The 16,264-nt window shown below is 47.4% G+C and overlaps 28 non-coding genes across 28 annotated transcripts; 12 read left to right on the forward strand and 16 right to left on the reverse strand.

The window, feature by feature from the left end:
- Nucleotides 1-155: 155 nt before the first annotated feature.
- TRNAG-GCC (transfer RNA glycine (anticodon GCC)) lies at nt 156-226 on the reverse strand. Its single transcript has one exon. It is a non-coding gene; the product is annotated as a tRNA-Gly (tRNA).
- A 107-nt stretch (nt 227-333) lies between these two features.
- TRNAK-CUU (transfer RNA lysine (anticodon CUU)) lies at nt 334-406 on the forward strand. Its single transcript has one exon. It is a non-coding gene; the product is annotated as a tRNA-Lys (tRNA).
- Nucleotides 407-1,267: 861 nt separating this feature from the next.
- Nucleotides 1,268-1,338, reverse strand: TRNAG-GCC (transfer RNA glycine (anticodon GCC)). Its single transcript has one exon. It is a non-coding gene; the product is annotated as a tRNA-Gly (tRNA).
- Nucleotides 1,339-1,445: 107 nt separating this feature from the next.
- On the forward strand, nt 1,446-1,518 carry TRNAK-CUU (transfer RNA lysine (anticodon CUU)). The gene has a single exon. It is a non-coding gene; the product is annotated as a tRNA-Lys (tRNA).
- Nucleotides 1,519-2,379: 861 nt separating this feature from the next.
- TRNAG-GCC (transfer RNA glycine (anticodon GCC)) lies at nt 2,380-2,450 on the reverse strand. Its single transcript has one exon. It is a non-coding gene; the product is annotated as a tRNA-Gly (tRNA).
- A 107-nt stretch (nt 2,451-2,557) lies between these two features.
- Nucleotides 2,558-2,630, forward strand: TRNAK-CUU (transfer RNA lysine (anticodon CUU)). Its single transcript has one exon. It is a non-coding gene; the product is annotated as a tRNA-Lys (tRNA).
- Nucleotides 2,631-2,749: 119 nt separating this feature from the next.
- On the reverse strand, nt 2,750-2,820 carry TRNAG-GCC (transfer RNA glycine (anticodon GCC)). The gene has a single exon. It is a non-coding gene; the product is annotated as a tRNA-Gly (tRNA).
- A 419-nt stretch (nt 2,821-3,239) lies between these two features.
- Nucleotides 3,240-3,310, reverse strand: TRNAG-GCC (transfer RNA glycine (anticodon GCC)). Its single transcript has one exon. It is a non-coding gene; the product is annotated as a tRNA-Gly (tRNA).
- A 112-nt stretch (nt 3,311-3,422) lies between these two features.
- TRNAK-CUU (transfer RNA lysine (anticodon CUU)) lies at nt 3,423-3,495 on the forward strand. The gene has a single exon. It is a non-coding gene; the product is annotated as a tRNA-Lys (tRNA).
- An 863-nt stretch (nt 3,496-4,358) lies between these two features.
- Nucleotides 4,359-4,429, reverse strand: TRNAG-GCC (transfer RNA glycine (anticodon GCC)). Its single transcript has one exon. It is a non-coding gene; the product is annotated as a tRNA-Gly (tRNA).
- A 107-nt stretch (nt 4,430-4,536) lies between these two features.
- TRNAK-CUU (transfer RNA lysine (anticodon CUU)) lies at nt 4,537-4,609 on the forward strand. Its single transcript has one exon. It is a non-coding gene; the product is annotated as a tRNA-Lys (tRNA).
- Nucleotides 4,610-4,728: 119 nt separating this feature from the next.
- TRNAG-GCC (transfer RNA glycine (anticodon GCC)) lies at nt 4,729-4,799 on the reverse strand. Its single transcript has one exon. It is a non-coding gene; the product is annotated as a tRNA-Gly (tRNA).
- A 421-nt stretch (nt 4,800-5,220) lies between these two features.
- TRNAG-GCC (transfer RNA glycine (anticodon GCC)) lies at nt 5,221-5,291 on the reverse strand. Its single transcript has one exon. It is a non-coding gene; the product is annotated as a tRNA-Gly (tRNA).
- A 107-nt stretch (nt 5,292-5,398) lies between these two features.
- On the forward strand, nt 5,399-5,471 carry TRNAK-CUU (transfer RNA lysine (anticodon CUU)). Its single transcript has one exon. It is a non-coding gene; the product is annotated as a tRNA-Lys (tRNA).
- A 490-nt stretch (nt 5,472-5,961) lies between these two features.
- TRNAG-GCC (transfer RNA glycine (anticodon GCC)) lies at nt 5,962-6,032 on the reverse strand. Its single transcript has one exon. It is a non-coding gene; the product is annotated as a tRNA-Gly (tRNA).
- A 300-nt stretch (nt 6,033-6,332) lies between these two features.
- Nucleotides 6,333-6,403, reverse strand: TRNAG-GCC (transfer RNA glycine (anticodon GCC)). Its single transcript has one exon. It is a non-coding gene; the product is annotated as a tRNA-Gly (tRNA).
- Nucleotides 6,404-7,074: 671 nt separating this feature from the next.
- TRNAG-GCC (transfer RNA glycine (anticodon GCC)) lies at nt 7,075-7,145 on the reverse strand. The gene has a single exon. It is a non-coding gene; the product is annotated as a tRNA-Gly (tRNA).
- Nucleotides 7,146-7,257: 112 nt separating this feature from the next.
- TRNAK-CUU (transfer RNA lysine (anticodon CUU)) lies at nt 7,258-7,330 on the forward strand. Its single transcript has one exon. It is a non-coding gene; the product is annotated as a tRNA-Lys (tRNA).
- Nucleotides 7,331-8,561: 1,231 nt separating this feature from the next.
- TRNAG-GCC (transfer RNA glycine (anticodon GCC)) lies at nt 8,562-8,632 on the reverse strand. The gene has a single exon. It is a non-coding gene; the product is annotated as a tRNA-Gly (tRNA).
- A 107-nt stretch (nt 8,633-8,739) lies between these two features.
- On the forward strand, nt 8,740-8,812 carry TRNAK-CUU (transfer RNA lysine (anticodon CUU)). The gene has a single exon. It is a non-coding gene; the product is annotated as a tRNA-Lys (tRNA).
- Nucleotides 8,813-9,673: 861 nt separating this feature from the next.
- TRNAG-GCC (transfer RNA glycine (anticodon GCC)) lies at nt 9,674-9,744 on the reverse strand. The gene has a single exon. It is a non-coding gene; the product is annotated as a tRNA-Gly (tRNA).
- Nucleotides 9,745-9,851: 107 nt separating this feature from the next.
- On the forward strand, nt 9,852-9,924 carry TRNAK-CUU (transfer RNA lysine (anticodon CUU)). Its single transcript has one exon. It is a non-coding gene; the product is annotated as a tRNA-Lys (tRNA).
- A 2,341-nt stretch (nt 9,925-12,265) lies between these two features.
- On the reverse strand, nt 12,266-12,336 carry TRNAG-GCC (transfer RNA glycine (anticodon GCC)). Its single transcript has one exon. It is a non-coding gene; the product is annotated as a tRNA-Gly (tRNA).
- Nucleotides 12,337-12,443: 107 nt separating this feature from the next.
- TRNAK-CUU (transfer RNA lysine (anticodon CUU)) lies at nt 12,444-12,516 on the forward strand. Its single transcript has one exon. It is a non-coding gene; the product is annotated as a tRNA-Lys (tRNA).
- Nucleotides 12,517-13,377: 861 nt separating this feature from the next.
- On the reverse strand, nt 13,378-13,448 carry TRNAG-GCC (transfer RNA glycine (anticodon GCC)). The gene has a single exon. It is a non-coding gene; the product is annotated as a tRNA-Gly (tRNA).
- Nucleotides 13,449-13,555: 107 nt separating this feature from the next.
- TRNAK-CUU (transfer RNA lysine (anticodon CUU)) lies at nt 13,556-13,628 on the forward strand. Its single transcript has one exon. It is a non-coding gene; the product is annotated as a tRNA-Lys (tRNA).
- A 1,596-nt stretch (nt 13,629-15,224) lies between these two features.
- TRNAG-GCC (transfer RNA glycine (anticodon GCC)) lies at nt 15,225-15,295 on the reverse strand. Its single transcript has one exon. It is a non-coding gene; the product is annotated as a tRNA-Gly (tRNA).
- Nucleotides 15,296-15,402: 107 nt separating this feature from the next.
- On the forward strand, nt 15,403-15,475 carry TRNAK-CUU (transfer RNA lysine (anticodon CUU)). Its single transcript has one exon. It is a non-coding gene; the product is annotated as a tRNA-Lys (tRNA).
- The last annotated feature ends 789 nt before the right edge of the window (nt 15,476-16,264 follow it).

Below are 16,264 nucleotides of genomic sequence, written 5' to 3' on the forward strand. Positions count from 1 at the left end.
CTCAGGGTCGTGGGTTCGAGCCCCACATTGGTTGGATGTTTTTTTTCTTTTCCTGTACCATTGTATGTGGAACACTGTCAACTTGCCCCACCACAGCGCAAATGGCTGTCCTCACTTTCACAAAATGCACTGTCATATCAGCAAAGACTCAGCACTGCATTGGCCGGGAATCGAACCCGGGCCTCCCGCGTGGCAGGCGAGAATTCTACCACTGAACCACCAATGCTCCACGGATACTTAATTTTACACTTACTCGTGTACTTTAGTGTATGAAATAAAGCAGGAGTGTCAGGATGCCTTGCCTTGCCATCACCTCCATACATTCTCAACCAAGCCTGGCTAGCTCAGTCGGTAGAGCATGAGACTCTTAATCTCAGGGTCGTGGGTTCGAGCCCCACATTGGGCGGGTGTTTTTTCTTTTCCTGTACCATTGTATGTGGAACACTGTCAACTTGCACCACCACAGCGCAAATGGCTGTCCTCACTTTCACAAAATACACTGCCATATCAGCAAAAACTCAGGACTGCATTGGCCGGGAATCGATTCCGGGCCTCACGAGTGGCAGGCGAGAATTCTACCACTGAACCACCAATGCTCCACAGATGCCTAATTTTACACTTACTCGTGTACTTTAGTGTATAAAACAAAGCAGGAGTGTCAGGATGCCTTGCCTTGCCATCACCTCCAAGCCTACGTAACCAAGCCCGACTAGCACAGTCGCTAGAGCATAAGACTATTAATCTTAGGGTCATGTATTTGAGCTCCATGTTGGGCAGTTGTTTTTTTCTCTTCCTTTACCATTGTATGTGGAACAGTGTATACTTGCATCACCACAGCGCAAATGGCTGTCCTCACTTTCACAAAATGCACTGCCCTATCAGCAAAAACTCAGGAATGTATTGACCGGGAATTGAACCCGGCCTCCCACGTGGCCGGCTAGATTTCTACCACTGAACCACGAATGATCCACAGATGCTTAATTTTAGACTTACTCATGTACTTTAGTGTACAAAACAAAGCAGGAGAGTCAGGATGCCTTTCCTTGCCATCACCACAACTCCTCGGTTACCAAGCATTGCTAACTCAGTCGGTAAAGCATGAGACTCTTAATCTCAGGGTCGTGGGTCTGAGCCCCACATTGGGCGGATGTTTTTTTTCTTTTCCTGTACCATTGTATGTGGAACACTGTCAACTTGCACCACCACAGCGCAAATGGCTGTCCTCACTTTCACAAAATGCACTGCCATATCAGCAAAAACTCAGGACTGCATTGGCCGGGAATCGAACCCGGGCCTCCCGCGTGGCAGGCAACAATTCTACCACTGAACCACCAATGCTCCACAGGTACTTAATTTTACACTTACTCGTGTACTTTAGTGTATGAAACAAAGCAGGAGTGTCAGGATGCCTTGCCTTGCCATCATCTCCATACATTCGCAACCAAGCCTGGCTAGCTCAGTCGGTAGAGTATGAGACTCTTAATCTCAGGGTCGTGGGTTCGACCCCCACGTTGGGCGGATGTTTTTTCTTTTCCTGTACCATTGTATGTCGAACACTGTATACTTGCACCACCACAGCGCAAATGGCTGTCCTCACTTTCACAAAATACACTGCCATATCAGCAAAAACTCAGGACTGCATTGGCCGGGAATCGATTCCGGGCCTCACGCGTGGCAGGCGAGAATTCTACCACTGAACCACCAATGCTCCACAGATGCCTAATTTTACACTTGCTCATGTACTTTAGTGTATAAAACAAAGCAGGAGTGTCAGGATGCCTTGCCTTGCCATCACCTCCAAGCCTACGTAACCAAGCCCGACTAGCACAGTCGCTAGAGCATAAGACTATTAATCTTAGGGTCATGTATTTGAGCTCCATGTTGGGCAGTTGTTTTTTTCTCTTCCTGTACCATTGTATGTGGAACAGTGTATACTTGCATCACCACAGCGCAAATGGCTGTCCTCACTTTCACAAAATGCACTGCCCTATCAGCAAAAACTCAGGAATGTATTGACCGGGAATTGAACCCGGCCTCCCACGTGGCAGGCTAGATTTCTACCACTGAACCACCAATGATCCACAGATGCTTAATTTTAGACTTACTCATGTACTTTAGTGTACAAAACAAAGCAGGAGAGTCAGGATGCCTTGCCTTGCCATCACCACAACTCCTCGGTTACCAAGCATTGCTAACTCAGTCGGTAAAGCATGAGACTCTTAATCTCAGGGTCGTGGGTTCGAGCTCCACATTGGGTGGATGTTTTTTTTCTTTTCCTGTACCATTGTATGTGGAACACTGTCAACTTGCCCCACCACAGCGCAAATGGCTGTCCTCACTTTCACAAAATGCACTGCCATATCAGCAAAAGCTCAGGACTGCATTGGCCGGGAATCGAACCCAGGCCTCCCGCGTGGCAGGCGAGAATTCTACCACTGAACCACCAATGCTCCACAGATACTTAATTTTACACTTACTCGTGTACTTTAGTGTATGAAATAAAGCAGGAGTGTCAGGATGCCTTGCCTTGCCATCACCTCCATACATTCTCAACCAAGCCTGGCTAGCTCGGTCGGTAGAGCATGAGACTCTTAATCTCAGGGTCGTGGGTTCAAGCCCCACGTTGGGCGGATGTTTTTTCTTTTCCTGTACCATTGTATGTGGAACACTGTATACTTGCACCACCACAGCGCAAATGGCTGTCCTCACTTTCACAAAATGCACTGCCATATCAGCAAAAATTCAGGACTGCATTGGCCGGAAATCGAACCCGGGCCTCCCGCGTGGCAGGCGAGAATTCTACCACTGAACCACCAATGCTCCACAGATACTTAACTTTACACTTACTCGTGTACTTTAGTGTATGAAATAAAGCAGGAGTGTCAGGATGCCTTGCCTCCCACGTGGCCGGCTAGATTTCTACCACTGAACCACCAATGATCCACAGATGCTTAATTTTAGACTTACTCATGTACTTTAGTGTACAAAACAAAGCAGGAGAGTCAGGATGCCTTGCCTTGCCATCACCACAACTCCTCGGTTACCAAGCATTGTTAACTCAGTCGGTAAAGCATGAGACTCTTAATCTCAGGGTCGTGGGTTCGAGCCCCACGTTGTGCGGATGTTTTTTCTTTTCCTGTACCATTGTATGTGGAACACTGTCAACTTGCACCACCACAGCGCAAATGGCTGTCCTCACTTTCACAAAATGCACTGCCATATCAGCAAAAAATCAGGACTGCATTGGCCGGGAATCGAACCCGGGCCTCCCGCGTGGCAGGCAAGAATTCTACCACTGAACCACCAATGCTCCACAGGTACTTAACTTTACACTTACTCGTGTAGTTTAGTGTATGAAACAAAGCAGGAGTGTCAGGATGCCTTGCCTTGCCTTGCCATCACCTCCATACATTCGCAGCCAATCCTGGCTAGCTCAGTCGGTAGAGCATGAGACTCTTAATCTCAGGGTCGTGGGTTCGAGCCCCACATTGGGCGGATGTTTTTTTTCTTTTCCTGTACCATTGTATGTGGAACACTGTCAACTTGCCCCACCACAGCGCATATGGCTGTCCTCACTTTCACAAAATGCACTGCCATATCAGCAAAAACTCAGGACTGCATTGGCCGGGAATCGATTCCGGGCCTCACGAGTGGCAGGCGAGAATTCTACCACTGAACCACCAATGCTCCACAGATGCCAAATTTTACACTTACTCATGTACTTTAGTGTATAAAACAAAGCAGGAGTATCAGGATGCCTTGCCTTGCAATCACCTCCAAGCCTACGTAACCAAGCCCGACTAGCACAGTCGCTAGAGCATAAGACTATTAATCTTAGGGTCATGTATTTGAGCTCCATGTTGGGCAGTTGTTTTTTTCTCTTCCTGTACCATTGTATGTGGAACAGTGTATACTTGCATCACCACAGCGTAAATGGCTGTCCTCACTTTCACAAAATGCACTGCCCTATCAGCAAAAACTCAGGAATGTATTGACCGGGAATTGAACCCGGCCTCCCACGTGGCAGGCTAGATTTCTACCACTGAACCACCAATGATCCACAGATGCTTAATTTTAGACTTACTCATGTACTTTAGTGTACAAAACAAAGCAGGAGAGTCAGGATGCCTTGCCTTGCCATCACCACAACTCCTCGGTTACCAAGCATTGCTAACTCAGTCGGTAAAGCATGAGACTCTTAATCTCAGGGTCGTGGGTTCGAGCTCCACATTGGGTGGATGTTTTTTTTCTTTTCCTGTACCATTGTATGTGGAACACTGTCAACTTGCCCCACCACAGCGCAAATGGCTGTCCTCACTTTCACAAAATGCACTGCCATATCAGCAAAAGCTCAGGACTGCATTGGCCGGGAATCGAACCCAGGCCTCCCGCGTGGCAGGCGAGAATTCTACCACTGAACCACCAATGCTCCACAGATACTTAATTTTACACTTACTCGTGTACTTTAGTGTATGAAATAAAGCAGGAGTGTCAGGATGCCTTGCCTTGCCATCACCTCCATACATTCTCAACCAAGCCTGGCTAGCTCGGTCGGTAGAGCATGAGACTCTTAATCTCAGGGTCGTGGGTTCAAGCCCCACGTTGGGCGGATGTTTTTTCTTTTCCTGTACCATTGTATGTGGAACACTGTATACTTGCACCACCACAGCGCAAATGGCTGTCCTCACTTTCACAAAATGCACTGCCATATCAGCAAAAATTCAGGACTGCATTGGCCGGAAATCGAACCCGGGCCTCCCGCGTGGCAGGCGAGAATTCTACCACTGAACCACCAATGCTCCACAGATACTTAACTTTACACTTACTCGTGTACTTTAGTGTATGAAATAAAGCAGGAGTGTCAGGATGCCTTGCCTCCCACGTGGCCGGCTAGATTTCTACCACTGAACCACCAATGATCCACAGATGCTTAATTTTAGACTTACTCATGTACTTTAGTGTACAAAACAAAGCAGGAGAGTCAGGATGCCTTGCCTTGCCATCACCACAACTCCTCGGTTACCAAGCATTGCTAACTCTGTCGGTAAAGCATGAAACTCTTAATCTCAGGGTCGTGGGTTCGAGCCCCACATTGGGCAGATGTTTTTTTTCTTTTCCTGTACCATTGTATGTGGAACACTGTCAACTTTCACCACCACAGCGCAAATGGCTGTCCTCACTTTCACAAAATGCACTGCCATATCAGCAAAAATTCAGGACTGCATTGGCCGGAAATCGAACCCGGGCCTCCTGCGTGGCAGGCGAGAATTCTACCACTGAACCACCAATGCTCCACAGATACTTAACTTTACACTTACTCGTGTACTTTAGTGTATGAAATAAAGCAGGAGTGTCAGGATGCCTTGCCTTGCCATCACCTCCATACATTCTCAACCAAGCCTGGCTAGCTCAGTCGGTAGAGCATGAGACTCTTAATCTCAGGGTCGTGGGTTCGAGCCCCACGTTGGGCGGATGTTTTTTCTTTTCCTGTACCATTGTATGTGGAACACTGTCAACTTGCACCACCACAGCGCAAATGGCTGTCCTCACTTTCACAAAATACACTGCCATATCAGCAAAAACTCAGGACTGCATTGGCCGGGAATCGATTCCGGGCCTCATGAGTGGCAGGCGAGAATTCTACCACTGAACCACCAATGCTCCACAGACGCCTAATTTTACACTTACTCATGTACTTTAGTGTATTAAACAAAGCAGGAGTGTCAGGATGCCTTGCCTTGCCATCACCTCCAAGCCTACGTAACCAAGCCCGACTAGCACAGTCGCTAGAGCATAAGACTATTAATCTTAGGGTCATGTATTTGAGCTCCATGTCGGGCAGTTGTTTTTTTCTCTTCCTTTACCATTGTATGTGGAACAGTGTATACTTGCATCACCACAGCGCAAATGGCTGTCCTCACTTTCACAAAATGCACTGCCATATCAGCAAAAACTCAGGACTGCATTGGCCGGGAATCGAACCCGGGCCTCCCGCGTGGCAGGCGAGAATTCTACCACTGAACCACCAATGCTCCACAAGTACTTAATTTTACACTTACTCATGTACTTTAGTGTATAAAACAAAGCAGGAGTGTCAGGATGCCTTGCCTTGCCATCACCTCCAAACCTACGTAACCAAGCCCGACTAGCACAGTCGCTAGAGCATAAGACTATTAATCTTAGGGTCATGTATTTGAGCTCCATGTCGGGCAGTTGTTTTTTTCTCTTCCTTTACCATTGTATGTGGAACAGTGTATACTTGCATCACCACAGCGCAAATGGCTGTCCTCACTTTCACAAAATGCACTGCCATATCAGCAAAAACTCAGGACTGCATTGGCCGGGAATCGAACCCGGGCCTCCCGCGTGGCAGGCAAGAATTCTACCACTGAACCACCAATGCTCCACAGGTACTTAATTTTACACTTACTCATGTACTTTAGTGTATAAAACAAAGCAGGAGTGTCAGGATGCCTTGCCTTGCCATCACCTCCAAGCCTACGTAACCAAGCCCGACTAGCACAGTCGCTAGAGCATAAGACTATTAATCTTAGGGTCATGTATTTGAGCTCCATGTTGGGCAGTTGTTTTTTTCTCTTCCTGTACCATTGTATGTGGAACAGTGTATACTTGCATCACCACAGCGCAAATGGCTGTCCTCACTTTCACAAAATGCACTGCCCTATCAGCAAAAACTCAGGAATGTATTGACCGGGAATTGAACCCGGCCTCCCACGTGGCCGGCTAGATTTCTACCACTGAACCACCAATGATCCACAGATGTTTAATTTTAGACTTACTCATGTACTTTAGTGTACAAAACAAAGCAGGAGAGTCAGGATGCCTTGCCTTGCCATCACCACAACTCCTCGGTTACCAAGCATTGCTAACTCAGTCGGTAACGCATGAGACTCTTAATCTCAGGGTCGTGGGTTCGAGCCCCACATTGGGCGGATGTTTTTTTTCTTTTCCTGTACCATTGTATGTGGAACACTATCAACTTGCACCACCACAGCGCAAATGGCTGTCCTCACTTTCACAAAATGCACTGCCATATCAGCAAAAACTCAGGATTGCATTGTTCGGGAATTGAACCCGGGCCTCCCGCGTGGCAGGCGAGAATTCTACCACTGAACCACCAATGCTCCACAGATACTTAATTTTACACTTACTCGTGTACTTTAGTGTATGAAACAAAGCAGGAGTGTCAGGATGCCTTGCCTTGCCTTGCCATCACCTCCATACATTCGCAACCAAGCCTGGCTAGCTCAGTCGGTAGAGCATGAGACTCTTAATCTCAGGGTCGTGGGTTCGACCCCCACGTTGGGCGGATGTTTTTTTCTTTTCCTGTACCATTGTATGTGGAACACTGTATACTTGCACCACCACAGCGCAAATGGCTGTCCTCACTTTCACAAAATACACTGCCATATCAGCAAAAACTCAGGAATGTATTGACCGGGAATTGAACCCGGCCTCCCACGTGGCCGGCTAGATTTCTACCACTGAACCACCAATGATCCACAGATGTTTAATTTTAGACTTACTCATGTACTTTAGTGTACAAAACAAAGCAGGAGAGTCAGGATGCCTTGCCTTGCCATCACCACAACTCCTCGGTTACCAAGCATTGCTAACTCAGTCGGTAAAGCATGAGACTCTTAATCTCAGGGTCGTGGGTTCGAGCCCCACGTTGGGCGGATGTTTTTTCTTTTCCTGTACCATTGTATGTGGAACACTGTCAACTTGCACCACCACAGCGCAAATGGCTGTCCTCACTTTCACAAAATACACTGCCATATCAGCAAAAACTCAGGACTGCATTGGCCGGGAATCGATTCCGGGCCTCATGAGTGGCAGGCGAGAATTCTACCACTGAACCACCAATGCTCCACAGATGCCTAATTTTACACTTACTCATGTACTTTAGTGTATAAAACAAAGCAGGAGTGTCAGGATGCCTTGCCTTGCCATCACCTCCAAGCCTACGTAACCAAGCCCGACTAGCACAGTCGCTAGAGCATAAGGCTATTAATCTTAGGGTCATGTATTTGAGCTCCATGTTGGGCAGTTGTTTTTTTCTCTTCCTTTACCATTGTATGTGGAAGAGTGTATACTTGCATCACCACAGCGCAAATGGCTGTCCTCACTTTCACAAAATGCACTGCCCTATCAGCAAAAACTCAGGAATGTATTGACCGGGAATTGAACCCGGCCTCCCACGTGGCCGGCTAGATTTCTACCACTGAACCACCAATGATCCACAGATGCTTAATTTTAGACTTACTCATGTACTTTAGTGTACAAAACAAAGCAGGAGAGTCAGGATGCCTTGCCTTGCCATCACCACAACTCCTCGGTTACCAAGCATTGCTAACTCAGTCGGTAAAGCATGAGACTCTTAATCTCAGGGTCGTGGGTTCGAGCCCCACATTGAGCGGATGTTTTTTTTCTTTTCCTGTACCATTGTATGTGGAACACTGTCAACTTGCCCCACCACAGCGCAAATGGCTGTCCTCACTTTCACAAAATGCACTGTCATATCAGCAAAGACTCAGCACTGCATTGGCCGGGAATCGAACCCGGGCCTCCCGCGTGGCAGGCGAGAATTCTACCACTGAACCACCAATGCTCCACGGATACTTAATTTTACACTTACTCGTGTACTTTAGTGTATGAAATAAAGCAGGAGTGTCAGGATGCCTTGCCTTGCCATCACCTCCATACATTCTCAACCAAGCCTGGCTAGCTCAGTCGGTAGAGCATGAGACTCTTAATCTCAGGGTCGTGGGTCCGAGCCCCACGTTGGGCGGATGTTTTTTCTTTTCCTGTACCATTGTATGTGGAACACTGTATACTTGCACCACCACAGCGCAAATGGCTGTCCTCACTTTCACAAAATACACTGCCATATCAGCAAAAACTCAGGACTGCATTGGCCGGGAATCGATTCCGGGCCTCACGAGTGGCAGGCGAGCATTCTACCACTGAACCACCAATGCTCCACAGATGCCTAATTTTACACTTACTCATGTACTTTAGTGTATAAAACAAAGCAGGAGTGTCAGGATGCCTTGCCTTGCCATCACCTCCAAGCCTACGTAACCAAGCCCGACTAGCACAGTCGCTAGAGCATAAGACTATTAATCTTAGGGTCATGTATTTGAGCTCCATGTTGGGCAGTTGTTTTTTTCTCTTCCTTTACCATTGTATGTGGAACAGTGTATACTTGCATCACCACAGCGCAAATGGCTGTCCTCACTTTCACAAAATGCACTGCCCTATCAGCAAAAACTCAGGAATGTATTGACCGGGAATTGAACCCGGCCTCCCACGTGGCCGGCTAGATTTCTACCACTGAACCACCAATGATCCACAGATGCTTAATTTTAGACTTACTCATGTACTTTAGTGTACAAAACAAAGCAGGAGAGTCAGGATGCCTTGCCTTGCCATCACCACAACTCCTCGGTTACCAAGCATTGCTAACTCAGTCGGTAAAGCATGAGACTCTTAATCTCAGGGTCGTGGGTTCGAGCCCCACATTGGTCGGATGTTTTTTTTCTTTTCCTGTACCATTGTTTGTGGAACACTGTCAACTTGCACCACCACAGCGCAAATGGCTGTCCTCACTTTCACAAAATGCACTGCCATATCAGCAAAAACTCAGGACTGCATTGGCCGGGAATCGAACCCGGGCCTCCCGCGTGGCAGGCGAGAATTCTACCACTGAACCACCAATGCTCCACAGGTACTTAATTTTACACTTACTCATGTACTTTAGTGTATGAAACAAAGCAGGAGTGTCAGGATGCCTTGCCTTGCCATCACCTCCATACATTCTCAACCAAGCCTGGCTAGCTCAGTCGGTAGAGCATGAGACTCTTAATCTCAGGGTCGTGGGTTCGAGCCCCACGTTGGGCGGATGTTTTTTCTTTTCCTGTACCATTGTATGTGGAACACTGTCAACTTGCACCACCACAGCGCAAATGGCTGTCCTCACTTTCACAAAATACACTGCCATATCAGCAAAAACTCAGGACTGCATTGGCCGGGAATCGATTCCGGGCCTCACGAGTGGCAGGCGAGAATTCTACCACTGAACCACCAATGCTCCACAGATGCCTAATTTTACACTTACTCATGTACTTTAGTGTATAAAACAAAGCAGGAGTGTCAGGATGCCTTGCCTTGCCATCACCTCCAAGCCTACGTAACCAAGCCCGACTAGCACAGTCGCTAGAGCATAAGACTATTAATCTTAGGGTCATGTATTTGAGCTCCATGTTGGGCAGTTGTTTTTTTCTCTTCCTTTACCATTGTATGTGGAACAGTGTATACTTGCATCACCACAGCGCAAATGGCTGTCCTCACTTTCACAAAATGCACTGCCCTATCAGCAAAAACTCAGGAATGTATTGACCGGGAATTGAACCCGGCCTCCCACGTGGCCGGCTAGATTTCTACCACTGAACCACCAATGATCCACAGATGCTTAATTTTAGACTTACTCATGTACTTTAGTGTACAAAACAAAGCAGGAGAGTCAGGATGCCTTGCCTTGCCATCACCACAACTCCTCGGTTACCAAGCATTGCTAACTCAGTCGGTAAAGCATGAGACTCTTAATCTCAGGGTCGTGGGTTCGAGCCCCACGTTGGGCGGATGTTTTTTCTTTTCCTGTACCATTGTATGTGGAACACTGTCAACTTGCACCACCACAGCGCAAATGGCTGTCCTCACTTTCACAAAATACACTGCCATATCAGCAAAAACTCAGGACTGCATTGGCCGGGAATCGATTCCGGGCATCACGAGTGGCAGGCGAGAATTCTACCACTGAACCACCAATGCTCCACAGATGCCTAATTTTACACTTACTCATGTACTTTAGTGTATAAAACAAAGCAGGAGTGTCAGGATGCCTTGCCTTGCCATCACCTCCAAGCCTACGTAACCAAGCCCGACTAGCACAGTCGCTAGAGCATAAGACTATTAATCTTAGGGTCATGTATTTGAGCTCCATGTTGGGCAGTTGTTTTTTTCTCTTCCTTTACCATTGTATGTGGAACAGTGTATACTTGCATCACCACAGCGCAAATGGCTGTCCTCACTTTCACAAAATGCACTGCCCTATCAGCAAAAACTCAGGAATGTATTGACCGGGAATTGAACCCGGCCTCCCACGTGGCCGGCTAGATTTCTACCACTGAACCACCAATGATCCACAGATGCTTAATTTTAGACTTACTCATGTACTTTAGTGTACAAAACAAAGCAGGAGAGTCAGGATGCCTTGCCTTGCCATCACCACAACTCCTCGGTTACCAAGCATTGCTAACTCAGTCGGTAAAGCATGAGACTCTTAATCTCAGGGTCGTGGGTTCGAGCCCCACGTTGGGCGGATGTTTTTTCTTTTCCTGTACCATTGTATGTGGAACACTGTCAACTTGCACCACCACAGCGCAAATGGCTGTCCTCACTTTCACAAAATACACTGCCATATCAGCAAAAACTCAGGACTGCATTGGCCGGGAATCGATTCCGGGCCTCATGAGTGGCAGGCGAGAATTCTACCACTGAACCACCAATGCTCCACAGATGCCTAATTTTACACTTACTCATGTACTTTAGTGTATAAAACAAAGCAGGAGTGTCAGGATGCCTTGCCTTGCCATCACCTCCAAGCCTACGTAACCAAGCCCGACTAGCACAGTCGCTAGAGCATAAGGCTATTAATCTTAGGGTCATGTATTTGAGCTCCATGTTGGGCAGTTGTTTTTTTCTCTTCCTTTACCATTGTATGTGGAAGAGTGTATACTTGCATCACCACAGCGCAAATGGCTGTCCTCACTTTCACAAAATGCACTGCCCTATCAGCAAAAACTCAGGAGTGTATTGACCGGGAATTGAACCCGGCCTCCCACGTGGCCGGCTAGATTTCTACCACTGAACCACCAATGATCCACAGATGCTTAATTTTAGACTTACTCATGTACTTTAGTGTACAAAACAAAGCAGGAGAGTCAGGATGCCTTCCCTTGCCATCACCACAACTCCTCGGTTACCAAGCATTGCTAACTCAGTCGGTAAAGCATGAGACTCTTAATCTCAGGGTCGTGGGTTCGAGCCCCACATTGGGCGGATGTTTTTTTTCTTTTCCTGTACCATTGTATGTGGAACACTGTCAACTTGCCCCACCACAGCGCAAATGGCTGTCCTCACTTTCACAAAATGCACTGTCATATCAGCAAAGACTCAGCACTGCATTGGCCGGGAATCGAACCCGGGCCTCCCGCGTGGCAGGCGAGAATTCTACCACTGAACCACCAATGCTCCACAGATACTTAATTTTACACTTACTCGTGTACTTTAGTGTATGAAATAAAGCAGGAGTGTCAGGATGCCTTGCCTTGCCATCACCTCCATACATTCTCAACCAAGCCTGGCTAGCTCAGTCGGTAGAGCATGAGACTCTTAATCTCAGGGTCGTGGGTCCGAGCCCCACGTTGGGCGGATGTTTTTTCTTTTCCTGTACCATTGTATGTGGAACACTGTATACTTGCACCACCACAGCGCAAATGGCTGTCCTCACTTTCACAAAATACACTGCCATATCAGCAAAAACTCTGGACTGCATTGGCCGGGAATCGATTCCGGGCCTCACGAGTGGCAGGCGAACATTCTACCACTGAACCACCAATGCTCCACAGATGCCTAATTTTACACTTACTCATGTACTTTAGTGTATAAAACAAAGCAGGAGTGTCAGGATGCCTTGCCTTGCCATCACCTCCAAGCCTACGTAACCAAGCCCGACTAGCACAGTCGCTAGAGCATAAGACTATTAATCTTAGGGTCATGTATTTGAGCTCCATGTTGGGCAGTTGTTTTTCTCTCTTCCTTTACCATTGTATGTGGAACAGTGTATACTTGCATCACCACAGCGCAAATGGCTGTCCTCACTTTCACAAAATGCACTGCCCTATCAGCAAAAACTCAGGAATGTATTGACCGGGAATTGAACCCGGCCTCCCACGTGGCCGGCTAGATTTCTACCACTGAACCACCAATGATCCACAGATGCTTAATTTTAGACTTACTCATGTACTTTAGTGTACAAAACAAAGCAGGAGAGTCAGGATGCCTTGCCTTGCCATCACCACAACTCCTCGGTTACCAAGCATTGCTAACTCAGTCGGTAAAGCATGAGACTCTTAATCTCAGGGTCGTGGGTTTGAGCCCCACATTGGGCGGATGTTTTTTTTCTTTTCCTGTACCATTGTTTGTGGAACACTGTCAACTTGCACCACCACAGCGCAAATGGCTGTCCTCACTTTCACAAAATGCACTGCCATATCAGCAAAAACTCAGGACTGCATTGGCCGGGAATCGAACCCGGGCCTCCCGCGTGGCAGGCGAGAATTCTACCACTGAACCACCAATGCTCCACAGGTACTTAATTTTACACTTACTCGTGTACTTTAGTGTATGAAACAAAGCAGGAGTGTCAGGATGCCTTGCCTTGCCATCACCTCCATACATTCTCAACCAAGCCTGGCTAGCTCAGTCGGTAGAGCATGAGACTCTTAATCTGAGGGTCGTGGGTTCGAGCCCCACGTTGGGCGGATGTTTTTTCTTTTCCTGTACCATTGTATGTGGAACACTGTCAACTTGCACCACCACAGCGCAAATGGCTGTCCTCACTTTCACAAAATACACTGCCATATCAGCAAAAACTCAGGACTGCATTGGCCGGGAATCGATTCCGGGCCTCACGAGTGGCAGGCGAGAATTCTACCACTGAACCACCAATGCTCCACAGATGCCTAATTTTACACTTACTCATGTACTTTAGTGTATAAAACAAAGCAGGAATGTCAGGATGCCTTGCCTTGCCATCACCTCCAAGCCTACGTAACCAAGCCCGACTAGCACAGTCGCTAGAGCATAAGACTATTAATCTTAGGGTCATGTATTTGAGCTCCATGTTGGACAGTTGTTTTTCTCTCTTCCTTTACCATTGTATGTGGAACAGTGTATACTTGCATCACCACAGCGCAAATGGCTGTCCTCACTTTCACAAAATGCACTGCCCTATCAGCAAAAACTCAGGAATGTATTGACCGGGAATTGAACCCGGCCTCCCACGTGGCCGGCTAGATTTCTACCACTGAACCACCAATGATCCACAGATGCTTAATTTTAGACTTACTCATGTACTTTAGTGTACAAAACAAAGCAGGAGAGTCAGGATGCCTTGCCTTGCCATCACCACAACTCCTCGGTTACCAAGCATTGCTAACTCAGTCGGTAAAGCATGAGACTCTTAATCTCAGGGTCGTGGGTTCGAGCCCCACGTTGGGCGGATGTTTTTTCTTTTCCTGTACCATTGTATGTGGAACACTGTCAACTTGCACCACCACAGCGCAAATGGCTGTCCTCACTTTCACAAAATACACTGCCATATCAGCAAAAACTCAGGACTGCATTGGCCGGGAATCGATTCCGGGCCTCATGAGTGGCAGGCGAGAATTCTACCACTGAACCACCAATGCTCCACAGATGCCTAATTTTACACTTACTCATGTACTTTAGTGTATAAAACAAAGCAGGAGTGTCAGGATGCCTTGCCATCACCTCCAAGCCTACGTAACCAAGCCCGACTAGCACAGTCGCTAGAGCATAAGGCTATTAATCTTAGGGTCATGTATTTGAGCTCCATGTTGGGCAGTTGTTTTTTTCTCTTCCTTTACCATTGTATGTGGAAGAGTGTATACTTGCATCACCACAGCGCAAATGGCTGTCCTCACTTTCACAAAATGCACTGCCCTATCAGCAAAAACTCAGGAATGTATTGACCGGGAATTGAACCCGGCCTCCCACGTGGCCGGCTAGATTTCTACCACTGAACCACCAATGATCCACAGATGCTTAATTTTAGACTTACTCATGTACTTTAGTGTACAAAACAAAGCAGGAGAGTCAGGATGCCTTGCCTTGCCATCACCACAACTCCTCGGTTACCAAGCATTGCTAACTCAGTCGGTAAAGCATGAGACTCTTAATCTCAGGGTCGTGGGTTCGAGCCCCACATTGGGCGGATGTTTTTTTTCTTTTCCTGTACCATTGTATGTGGAACACTGTCAACTTGCCCCACCACAGCGCAAATGGCTGTCCTCACTTTCACAAAATGCACTGTCATATCAGCAAAGACTCAGCACTGCATTGGCCGGGAATCGAACCCGGGCCTCCCGCGTGGCAGGCGAGAATTCTACCACTGAACCACCAATGCTCCACGGATACTTAATTTTACACTTACTCGTGTACTTTAGTGTATGAAATAAAGCAGGAGTGTCAGGATGCCTTGCCTTGCCATCACCTCCATACATTCTCAACCAAGCCTGGCTAGCTCAGTCGGTAGAGCATGAGACTCTTAATCTCAGGGTCGTGGGTCTGAGCCCCACGTTGGGCGGATGTTTTTTCTTTTCCTGTACCATTGTATGTGGAACACTGTATACTTGCACCACCACAGCGCAAATGGCTGTCCTCACTTTCACAAAATACACTGCCATATCAGCAAAAACTCAGGACTGCATTGGCCGGGAATCGATTCCAGGCCTCACGAGTGGCAGGCGAGCATTCTACCACTGAACCACCAATGCTCCACAGATGCCTAATTTTACACTTACTCATGTACTTTAGTGTATAAAACAAAGCAGGAGTGTCAGGATGCCTTGCCTTGCCATCACCTCCAAGCCTACGTAACCAAGCCCGACTAGCACAGTCGCTAGAGCATAAGACTATTAATCTTAGGGTCATGTATTTGAGCTCCATGTTGGGCAGTTGTTTTTTTCTCTTCCTTTACCATTGTATGTGGAACAGTGTATACTTGCATCACCACAGCGCAAATGGCTGTCCTCACTTTCACAAAATGCACTGCCCTATCAGCAAAAACTCAGGAATGTATTGACCGGGAATTGAACCCGGCCTCCCACGTGGCCGGCTAGATTTCTACCACTGAACCACCAATGATCCACAGATGCTTAATTTTAGACTTACTCATGTACTTTAGTGTACAAAACAAAGCAGGAGAGTCAGGATGCCTTGCCTTGCCATCACCACAACTCCTCGGTTACCAAGCATTGCTAACTCAGTCGGTAAAGCATGAGACTCTTAATCTCAGGGTCGTGGGTTCGAGCCCCACATTGGTCGGATGTTTTTTTTCTTTTCCTGTACCATTGTTTGTGGAACACTGTCAACT

This window comes from Pseudophryne corroboree, chromosome 3, assembly GCF_028390025.1.
Source record: "Pseudophryne corroboree isolate aPseCor3 chromosome 3, aPseCor3.hap2, whole genome shotgun sequence".
Classification (NCBI taxonomy): Eukaryota; Metazoa; Chordata; class Amphibia; order Anura; family Myobatrachidae; genus Pseudophryne; species Pseudophryne corroboree.